Consider the following 12,082-nt stretch of genomic DNA (forward strand, 5'->3'; position numbering starts at 1 on the left):
TGACTGTTGAGTTAAAGCCTCGGGAAACCAATTCCGATGCACGTAGATGCGTTTCGTTGCAGCGATCTTGCGTCTATATCTAAATGACCGTTTGCAGTGTGCTACTGATGCATTACTGAGGATGGTTGTTCACCAGAAAAAAAATAGCTATGTCAGAAAATACTTCGTGAATGAAACAATTTTTAGCAGCGCGCCTTTAGACCACTCTGTTCAATAATTGCGTGTTCTGTAAAGTTGGCGAGGAATTGAAAATGTTAGAGCCACTGTACGATAAGGCTTTTCTTTAGCGTTACTTACAAGGCATTTCTATACGTATTCAGGGCATTCGTATCGCATCTGTTTTACTCGTGAGTACATGTAGAAGGTTAACCTAGAAATACATGCTTGGCGTCCTTGGTGTAGGATAGTACTCTTTTGCACAGTAACTCTAAAGGTTTACTGTATGAAAGCTAGCGTCCGCTAGCTTATAGTTTCGGGAATCTCTAAACTTGTCCTTTTCAAACGTTGCGTTGTGTGCGTTTAGTTTTGTGCGTTGAATCATTGAGAAAGGACCGCTGGACATACATGGAAGCAGTGAGCAAATTCGAACGCATCAACCATATTGTGACTCAGCAAGGAAAGCAAACATGATTTGCACATGGTAATCTCACAAGCACCGTGAAAGATAAGAAATGTGACATTAGAATCGCTGACAATTGTTTCAACGTTTACATCACGCAACAGGTAGTGTTTAAACAGTAGGAAAGTTAACAAGTCGATGTTGAGAAAAGTATTTCAAACAATAAATGATTACTCTGAATTACAAAGTGAAACATTTTATATGTTCAGGTGTCCAACGGTATATGAGACAGATACTGCGCCATTTCCTTTCCCCCCAAAAAAACCAATTATTATTATTATTATTATTTTATATGTAAAATTCTTCAATTTTTATTATATTTTGTCTAGGTAGGTACAGGCTAACATTCGAACTTGTTCACAAAAAATTTTTATTAAGATTAACAGAAATTTTCGCATTTTTTGGCATTTAAGATAATTTGCCATTTCAGAGGTTTATGACAAATTAAACGGAGCAACAATCGCGATTCAGACAATGCGCTGGTTGCGGACGTGTTCAACGTTGGTAATGTGTGCTCATGCTCGACTTCACGAATGGAGCCGTATAGTTAGGTCAGGTTTAATTACTCATAGTCATGGCCATCAGATTATTATAGTCATGCATTGATCTCAATTATTCGTGTCCTGCACCAGTAGCGGCTGTATTATCCCCGCCAACATCACAGTCTCAACCACCCACCAGGCTTTCTCGCACGCCGTGCGTTTGACTTCTCTTGCAATCCTTTACGTTACCCTAACGTACCATCCGTGAACTGCTCTCCACATTAAAAGCTCTGCCAACCACACCCGCCGATCTTCGTTTCAGCTAGGGTATATCATCACCATACAAGGCTCCCAATACATATTCGAAATTCTATGGACAGTTAACAGCGGCGATCTTTCCTTTCTGGCGCCTCAGAGCCGAAAATGCCTTTCAACAACCTCTCACCATGGTATTGTAAGTGTTTCAACCACGTGTAAAATGACTTGCATACGTTTGAGCGAGGCTGAGAATTTCCTTAAACTAAGAAACGGCGGCTTAGACCTCACTTCATTTGACAAAGCGCGTAACAAAAACAGCAACAAAAAGACCTCCCCTCCCCTCCTCCCCCTTCTCCTCAAATAGTTTTACCTTTTTTCGACACAAGCGAGCAGGACCACCAAGAGGTATGCTACATCATGGTGTCGTGTCTCATCCTTCCGAAATCACAAAGGACAAAGTACTAAACGCCAAGGGAAAAAAAAACAGAAAAAGAGGGAAAGCGCCAAGCCTTTACAAGCGGCCAGAGTGCGTTACCACTATCAGCCAGGACGCCGGAAATGTGGGAAAAAAGGGGCAGAAAGGAAAGTGCGCCGAGCAAAAAAAAAAAAAGAGGAGCTAAAAAATGCAACCCCAAACGAGAGAGACGTGCAGAGAGAAAGAACAGCACGTCCAGCTACATCGTGTAATTCGCTGCATCAAAAATAGAAAAGTGGAAGAAAAAAGAAGGGAGGAAGGGGAAAGGAGGGAACGGGGGAAGCAAATCAACGCGAAGGAGAGATGAACAAGGGTTTCGTTCGTGTCTGGGCCGGCGCCCTTCTGGGCTATACGTGCAAGACCGCTTTGTTGTGCGCCATATAGATACATGCTTTCATTTTGCTCTCGTTATAATCGTCCGCGATTTTCTCTTCCTCTTCCTTCGTCTTCCGACGCTCTCTATTGGAGGTGGTCATTTCTCCCTGTTCGTTTTACCTCCTCTCCCTATTTTTTTATTCTCCTGCGCACCAAACAGCAAGAGCCCCCTCCCTGCATCCAGACGCACGCGTGAGTGTGTGGGTAGGGGGGAGGCGAGCCGAAAGGAAAAAGGGGAGGATGGGGAGGGGGCCTCGCTTCCACGGATGACCGCCGTTGCTTCATCGGTGCCGACGCGCATCCCTTTGAAAACGAGCGACCGACGACCGGGAAGATGGGGAGGCCAGCGTCGCCGACGACGACCAAGGTCCGGGAGATTTAATCGATGAATTGATGGACCTCCCGGTTTTCCCCACGCCTGCTCTGAATGTGTGTGTGCGTACGCATGTGCGTTGGTGTACACAGAGGCACGTTTTTTTGTACGAGGAGGAAATAAAGGCGTGCACGCACAGACAATAAAAAAGGGAAGCAGAAAGGGAGGTTATGATGACGAAGAAAGGGGAAAGGGGAAGCAGCAAGGGTGGCGAAAAAAATAAAAGAAAAAGAGGAAAGAAACGGTCATAATTATACGCAGCACGTGTGCAGTGGCTGGCGGCGGACGCGAGAGTAGTGTGCTGGACGCTGAAGGGCTCTGTTCTTCTTCCTCTTCTATTGATGCTGGTGTTGATGCTGCTGCTGATGCCGGCGAGCTGCTCTTGCCAGCCACACCACCCGCCCGATGGGTTCTTGATAGGCTGGAAAGGCTATAGCGCGCGATGCGAGCAGCACGGGCGTTGTGTGTACTTGTCGCTGACGTTTTGGGGCGTGTTCTACATAATATCGCAGTGTTCGTTTCGCCAGTGCTTTCTTCTTGTTTTATACAGGTGTGTAAGTGGTCACCGGCATGTTTTCTTGCATCACTTTTCTGCTTTTATTTGCACAGTTAATTTTGTCGTGGGAAAGCAAGCAACAAACAAAAAGCAAACACACTTCTAAGGCAGGACGATATTCTCACCAGGACTGATTACTTGCAGCCAACTATAATAGCCGTACAACAAGAACAACGCATGGGCAGCCTGATGACACTCGGGTTTAGCTCAGGATCACCCCCCGAACCCCCCCCCCCCCCTCACCCCCCCTCCATGCGAGGCGGATGTTCAAATTATAAGGCTACTGCTGTGTTCCTCGTCATTATCTTCTGTTGCGACAGGCATTCTAATGACGACGACGACCACAGTGTGAGCCCCGAAAACCAATATTCTATGAGCGACAAGGCTGTCACTATAACAAAAACGCGCCTCTTCCCCCTCTTCCCACTTCCCCCAAATCCTTGTCTCTGCGCCAGCAGAAGAGTTGACGCAAAGTAGGTTTAGGTGGAAGGGAACAGACTCTTAGGCGTGAGCAGCACACGCAGCCAGTTTCGTCCGCTCACTCATTTACTTTTCTAGTAGACTCGGTGGCTCATATGCAACCGCCCACAAGGCAACTTACAAGAAAGCACCTCACACGGACTTACTCGCTAAATAGCGAGCCGACAGAAAGCAAAGCACGATTACACAAAAATATGAGCTTATTCATGGGTGCACATGTAGATTCAGAATATCGGAATAAAAGACGAGAGCGGCGATCGCCAGAATTCGCTGTCGCGCACTGAGCGTTCGTTTCTCGCTATAGCACTCTAATTATGAACTAGCTTATATGAAAGTAAAAAGTGAGCGTGCTGTCCTCTATAGTGCGCTCTCTTTTGGGGCAAGGTATGCTGCCCAAGTCCCGGGGTAGACTTGAGATTAAATTTGCGAGTGCCCTCACTGCACTGATGCGAGGAGGGCTTTGGAAAATACTCTCAGACAGTTGGACGGACGCCCTATCTTTGAGGAAGTGCCCTATGCGCCAGGATGAACCTCACTGACGGCAGGTGTTCAATGAAGGCTTTTCTCAGGTTTTTCTCTCAAACAGGCCTCGATTACCGTCTCTGAGACTTGTGTGTGCTGTGCTGTGCGTGTCTACACGGTGTACAGTGCGCGCTGTGAGTGTTCACCCGTTTGTGCCGGGATGTGAGTGAGAGTGCGCAGAGCCTTTCTCAACCGTGCGCGATGTATGTGTGCGTGCGTGCGTGTGTGTGTGTGTGTGTGCGTGCGTGCGTGTGTGTGTGTGTGTGTGTGTGTGTGTGTGTGTGTGTGTGTGTGTGTGTGTGTGTGTGTGTGTGTGTGTGTGTGTGTGTGTGTGTGTGTGTGTGTGTGTGTGTGTGTGTGTGTGTGTGTGTGTGTGTGTGTGTGTGTGTGTGTGCGCAAGACATATGCAGCATGAGGAAGACATGCGCTCCATGTGATACATGTCGTCTCGCGAAATGAGTGCCACCCAATGTGTCCGTAGTCTCCTCTAACCAAGACCACTCCAAGCAATTAATTGTATTAGGACATCATCACCCTCCATTCACATCTTCACTCTTCCCCAGTCTGGAGTAGCAGGCCAGGGGCACCTCACCGCAGGTCGACCTCTCCACCTTTCCTTTCATTAAATTACTTTCTCTCTTTGTCTCTAGACATGAAATGAAATTTATATTGGTTTCTTTAAAACTGGGCAAACAAACCAGGCTAAGACAAGCAAAAGGTGTTATACACACCTGAAAGAGGCCCGTCCTCCCAAAAAATAACAGAAGACAACCGTGACATTACAAGGTTATGTGTACAACACGACAGACGTCAATATATACATTTTTTTGCAGACAAGATTCAGGAAAATCCTGAGTTCGCACACAAGATAATTGACAAATGCAGTAAAGCGCAATATTGGCATCTGCTCACAGAACAGAAGAATCGAGTGATAGCTGAGAAGAGACTGCCCATGAAATACGGGTAATACTAACAACGGAGAATTCCACGAAAAGAGCAAAAAAATAATTAGTATCTAATAAATGAGCAAGATTTTTAGGTAAGAACTATCATACCAGCAAGACATTAGTCACTAAAACCATTTTCTACTAGTAATTGTCTATTAAAGTATGTTCGAAGAAGTACTCAATGTTAACGGTATTTGGTGGCCATTTTCTGATGACCGTAGTTCGTATACGAGGACGGCAAATTGCATCACGGTAGCGTAAGTTGTAAGCAGCATTCACTATTAATTATTCTAACAGCTTTGTTTGCCACTATAATGCAGACTGCGTATGTACACTGATAACTTCTTTTTGTATATTTGTTCAATGGATAATAGATTTTACTTTATAAAGAATGGGAAGTTGGTTTCATTGAATAATATGTTTCCCACTGCTCGAATGGCTCTCTCTATATATGAAACGTTTATTGTTGGCAACGGAGGAATATTTCCAACGAAAATCATTGCAACTTGATGCGGTTAACAATGGGAGGAGGCTTTAAACGCGGCACCAGAGGTCGATGTTAGCAAAGAGAGAAGCCTTAAACCTGGGATAGAATCTTCGTATCTGCCAGAACTTTGCTTGTTCTGAGAGGGAATTTGTTTCCGTTGCAAATAATAAGTATTCCGTATTTTTAGAGATGGAAATCTGCCCCAGGGCTTGGGCATCATCATCATCATCATCATCATCATCATCATCATCATCATCATCATCATCATCAGCCTGACTATGCATGCTCACTGCAGGGCAAAGGCCTCTCCCATATCTCTCCAATTAACCCTGTCCTTTGCCAGCTGCGCCCTCCCTATGCCTGCAAACTTCCTAATCTCATCCGCCCACCTAACCTTCTGCCACCCCCTGCTACGCTTGCCTTCTCTTGGAAGGACATAATTCAGTGCACCTAAAAGGGAGGGCGCTAGAGGACAGCCTACTCCCTTTTAACTCCGATATGGGCGTATTAGTGCTTAGAGCGCATTCTTCGTCTGCCGTTCTCTTGCATTTCATTTTCGAATATCATGCCAATCTCGCTCCACAGTGTTATTATAAACTATTAGGTGGCGTATCCCAAATTTAAAAAGTAACAAACTCCTTTTTGCCAGAGATTGCCGCGTCATAAGGGAGAAAGCCAAGTAGATGCACGAATGTTATTGCTGCTACCATTCTGACACATCGTTCCTGCTTGGTTTGTTTGCTGAGAAACCAGCAGAACATTTTCAATTTCTTCTCATTCTGGTTTTTTTCTTTTGTGTGCCTTTAAGAAAAGTCATAACCTTTTTCTGTCCTCCACTCTTTCCTGGATCGCTCAGTCATGCGCCACATTGATTTATACACTCTTCTTTAGAGTCACTTCTTTCTCAACGCTTCCTTTTTATCTACTCTGTTCCGGTACGTCCGGTCCTAATCGCCTTAGCCCAGGTGGTACACGCAATTCACCGCTAAGTCGAGTTCAATTGTGGGATCGTCTTCGGCAGCAATGAATGGAAAGCGCGAGAAGTCAGTCGTTGTGTAAACGACTTCCGATGCCTCAGTTTCATTCCCATTTTGTTATACTATAGGCTTTTTGAGTTTTATTGGGTCATACATTGTGCGTTCATGTCTGCATTTTAACATGACAGTAATGGTTAGTGCAAGATGCTGGTGTTGTGTGCAGTAAAGAATTTCTTTTTTGGAATAGCTGGCCCGTTGTGCATTGCCGTTAAACCAGATAACCCTTACACCCCAAAAAGTTTTCTAGATGATGCTCAATGTCGAATCTATATAGCTCAAGCTACCGCACTGCACTGCAACAAGCAAGCATCTTAAACTCCATTTCTTAGGCGCAAAAAGGTGCCTGAAGGGGGGATTAAGAGCTGTATAAAGCGCAGTCTGAGCAATTTTCAATCGCTCAGAATCCCTCAGTCCAACATCATATAACGCATAGATATTCTCTCCATCCCGAGAATGGAACTCACATACAGAGTTGTGGAGGAATAAAAATTTGAAGACGGTGAAGTCATTCCCGAGTCGAATGCTTAGTATAGCCACAGCGGGTCTATGCCTATCGTCTGTCCTTAAACCGCTTCAGGTGAGCGCCTTCCCCTTCATATGACCGCTGCGCTGTTTCAGCGGGACCGCTCGGCTGAGAGCGAAATGATCGATGTTAAGACGATTGATGTGCAGTCGTTTTATTTCGATGCCCTGCATGCTGGGCTCAATTCCGTTCTCAACTTTTTTTTTTGCATGCCAACCAAAAAGTTACAAGACAGACAACTACTAAAAGTTATTTGTTTACAAACAGAAACAAAACTTGACGCAGGTCATATCAGGAACATAAACGTGGCGAGGAGGAAACGGAAATGAAATTCAGTGACCAAGAGCAAACACCCGAGCGGCACGGTGTGCAAACACGAGCTAGTCGTGGTCAAGTCCATAGAAACTGGCGGTCCGTTAGGAAGCCGCCTAGCCTACAGAAAAAAAAAGGAAAAACACTAAGTGAAAGAAGAGAATAATGTCAAGAATAATAACAGTGTTGAGGTAGTGAAAGAAATTGCTCGGTGAAGCCCGATGTGATGGAACGTCCAGAAGACAGAAGTCGCCCGGGAACGAACAAGCCACTTCAGTTTGAACTCAGCCAGAGAGATTCTAGGTAAGAACAAAGCGGCCGCACATTACAAAAATCTATAAACCAAAAAGAGGCCTTCACGTGCTGTCTAGAAAAATTTAGCGGGAAACGTACAAAATCGAAGCAACCTCTATACGGGACGACACGAGAACAATATGACGTCGTGCTGTCCTCTCGAACCTTTCCAAGCGTGAGCAAACACAAACATGTAGGCAGCACAAGAAGCCACCCCGATATGCACCACGCTTATAAGCTTCGAGGACTTGGACGCAAAAGTTAAGAACAAAAAATCAAACGGCGCAGAACCCTCAAGTAGAAAATTCATCATGAAGACCAAACAGAGCAGAAACCCGCCAGCAACCGGGCGGTCCCTCGACGACGAATGTGTGCGTCGGGAAAAAGCAAACACTCGAAGACACGAACGGACGACAGCGAATAGGCGTTCCACGCAAACCAATCGACAGTAATAATAATGCTAAAAAGAAATCGCAGGGACGCCCCGGGCTATGTCGGTCGTATTCGCATTTAGAACGCCATTGGGCAGCTACGGCAGCGGACCCCCCGCGTTGCTTGCTTTAGTTCCGCTTCTCTCTTCATTTGATCGCCATTTTGCTTCGTTCCTCCATTTATCCCCATTTTGCTTCTTGGCTTCCTTTTATCCCCTTCTTTTCGGCGCGCCCCCTTTTGAGCGCTAACGGAAATTGATGAACGCGAATACCCATCGCGTCGTCGCCACCCGCGCGCCGTCGCGAGGATAGGGCGGGGGAGGGTGGCTGCGACGAATGCGCGATGGACACTGGCGGACCTGCAGTGCTTGCTTCGTTGATAATTGTATGCAGTATTGGGAATTGGCAGTATAGTCATAATTACTAGCTCAGCTGGGAACACGGGCGAAGGAACCAGAGCGCAAGACGTGCACTGTATAGGCACAAACTATAGTTCTGTTTTCAGAGACGCTCGTATATGTAAAGCAACCAGGCATGTGGCTCTAGTGGGCCGTAGAAAGAGCACTGCCGCGGCTTTCTGCCATACTGAAGGGCACCTAAACGAAGTCAGCAGACTTTGTACCAGTGGGAGTTGGGCGACAAGTTGTTCATATAATGCGATAGCTGCACAATCGGAAACCTATGTACAACAAGAATAGCGAATAACGCGCGCGTGCTTTCACCTATGAACGAGCGCACCACGGGCGTAAGCGAAAGGAAAGGGGGTTATGGAGAAAAGGCCGAGGGAACGACGGGAAGGCCGAGACTTAACGAAGGATTTAGGGAGACTCATACGCCTGTCACACGGGCATTTGTAAGGCCTTAGGAATTAAGGTCCTTTGAACCAAAGGCGCGTGACGCGCATCTACACGGCAAAGCGTCGACAACTTTTCGAAAAAGTCCGTAGCCGCAAAGGCGGCCGTCAGCGGCCTTAAAGTTGCTTAAAGGAGCAACCCAGACGGCAGCGCCAGCTAGCGAGCTCAAATAATAAAAAAATTGACGCAATTTTTTAGCTTTTAAAACGTAAAAAATATCTAATTTATTTTATTTAATGGTTAATTTTGCGTTACAGTGCACTTAACCGTAGAGGAGGCTATGACTTAATACACCTACACTGCTAAGAAAGGACTTGAACGCTTTTCAGCAGCCGCATCGACATACACGTGCTTGCGCTTCTCACTTTGCTGTTTTTTCTTCGTTTGCTCTTCATGGCAATTACACACTTCGTTCTAACGTCTTGCGGTTCGTCGCTCATGATTACGGCAGCACGCTGACCAGGCACAACTTAATTTCTTTGAAATGCGCACAAGGACATAAGCAACAAAGCACGCTTCTCACACACAACGAGGAGCCGAACGGAAAAGTGCGCCTACCGTGGTCGGACCGGGAACGATGGAAAAAAGGGAAACTTTTTTTTTCTCAAAATATCCGTTTCTCACAGTCAGAACGCTCGTTTATTGTCGTGATAACTACTTTTTCAAACATACACGAAAGCACGGTTATCTTCTTAGCTGAAGTGCTACCGTGTGCTTTAATTTCATAATGTTACTAGCACCGCTTCACACACAGCGGTGACTTTTGGCATTCACGGATGCCGCGTTATAGCTCCTTTGGATTTTCCGTGTAGCAGCGCCGCTGCTCCTTTTCGGTTTTCCTCATTTAGTGCAATAAGACAACTTTACGGCAAAGGCCGTGAAGAAGTCCCGTGTGACAGGGGTATCAGACAGTGCGCGCCGTCTGCTCAGCCTGTAGGGATCCAGGCGGAGACAAGGAAAGGGAAAAAAATCATCAACGGAGAGAGGCGAGATGAATAGATGAATGAAGGCGTATCTTAACAGTTTAAACGCGAAGTACAGAAAATAACATACGCAGGTATTAACCGAAAGAAAACCAACATAGTTACACGAGAATTTATGACCAAACAAAGCAGGATGAGGTATGCTCGCGATATTTTTGGTGAAACAAACAGCATAGTAGGGAGGAAGACAGCGCGGCTGGGCTGAGATGAGCAGATGAACGGGGATAAGGGACAATGGGAAACAAAGGCGAAGAGAGAGCCCGCAGGAAGGCAAAAAGCAATAAAAGAAACGAGGGGAAATTAAGACATGATGTCGATATAGGGGGCGGCCCGAACGAATGGCGACAAAACACACACACACACACACACACACACACACACACACACACACACACACACACACACACACACACACACACACACACACACACACACACACACACACACACACACACACACACACACACACACACACACACGCGCGCGCGCGCACGTGCACACACACACACACACACACGCGCGCGCGCGCACGTGCACACACACACACACACACACACACACACACACACACACACACACACACACACACACACACACACACACACACACACACACACACACACACACACACACACACACACACACACACACACACACACACACACACACACACACACACACACACACACACACACACACACACACACACACACACACACACACACACACTGTAATTGCGCGGATGCGCTGAAAAAACTGAAAAATGCCGGCAAACAAATCCACCTACTGAAAACTGGAGCGACGTGGGCACTCTGCCACATGTCCCCAAACGTTTGCTGCTGCGATCCTTCATTCTTGAATAAAGGCCTCAAATTATACTTTCGGTAGAGATACGGGAAAATTGGGGATGGAGATGAAAGAAGGAGATGTTTGAAAAATAACAGAGGGATTTACGGCGACAAAAGCAGGCTTGAGTTTGGAAACATCGACCTGGAACGCGCACTTTCGCAGTGGCGATGGCTTGGAAACTGAACCTGACGCCGAATGCGGCGGAAACAAGCGCATAGGCAATAATACCCTTAGCGAAAGCACATACGTTTGGAATATACATCGGGGTATTTAAAATGTATTTTAAACATCATTTGTATTCATGAATACACTAAAAATATGCCGGAAATATATGCCTGAAGTTTTATGCTTGGCGTTCGAAATATATTCTTAAAATTTTCCGAAAATACGTCACTTAAAGCATGCTTCGAGCACATTTCAAATATGTGAAAAAATATGAATGGGGCTTTAGCATCTTGTCAATATATTAAAAGTGTACTTTCGCGAATATGAAATAAATGCATTTGAAGTATACCTCACTTAATGCATGTTTCGAGCATGTTTGAAATACGTGAAAAAATATGAATGCGGTTTTAGTATCTTGTCAATATATGAAAAGTGTATTTCCGTAAATATGAAATTAATGCATTCGAAGTACACGGCACTTAAAGCATGTTTCGAGCACGTTTCAAATACGTGAAAAATTATGAATTCGGTTTTAGCATCTTGTCAGTATAGCAAATGTGTACTTTCGTAAATATTAAATTAATGCATTCTAAGTATACGTCACTTAAAGCGTGTTTCGAGCACGTTTCAAACACGTGAAAAAATATGAATGCGGTTTTAGCATATTGTCAATATATTAAAAGTGTGATTCCGTAAGCATGAAATTAATGCATTCGAAGTACACGGCACCTAAAGCATGTTTCGAGCACGTTTCAAATACGTGAAAAAATATGAATTTGGTTTTAGCATCTTGTAAGTATAGCAAATGTGTACTTTCGTAAATATGAAATTAATGCATTCGAAGTATACGTCACTTAAAGCGCGTTTCGAGCACGTTTCAAACACGTGAAAAAAAAATGTGTGCGGTTTTAGCATCTTGTCAATGCATTAAAAGTGAACTTTCGTAAATATGAAATTAATTCGTCGGAAGTATACTTCAATTTTAACAAACGGGCAGTCCTTTTAAACATATTTGAAGCGCACTTTATCTGGCGCAGAACAATCTTGTGTTCATAATTGC

The sequence above is a fragment of the Amblyomma americanum genome, chromosome 5 (genome assembly GCF_052857255.1).
Source record: "Amblyomma americanum isolate KBUSLIRL-KWMA chromosome 5, ASM5285725v1, whole genome shotgun sequence".
Taxonomy (NCBI): domain Eukaryota; kingdom Metazoa; phylum Arthropoda; class Arachnida; order Ixodida; family Ixodidae; genus Amblyomma; species Amblyomma americanum.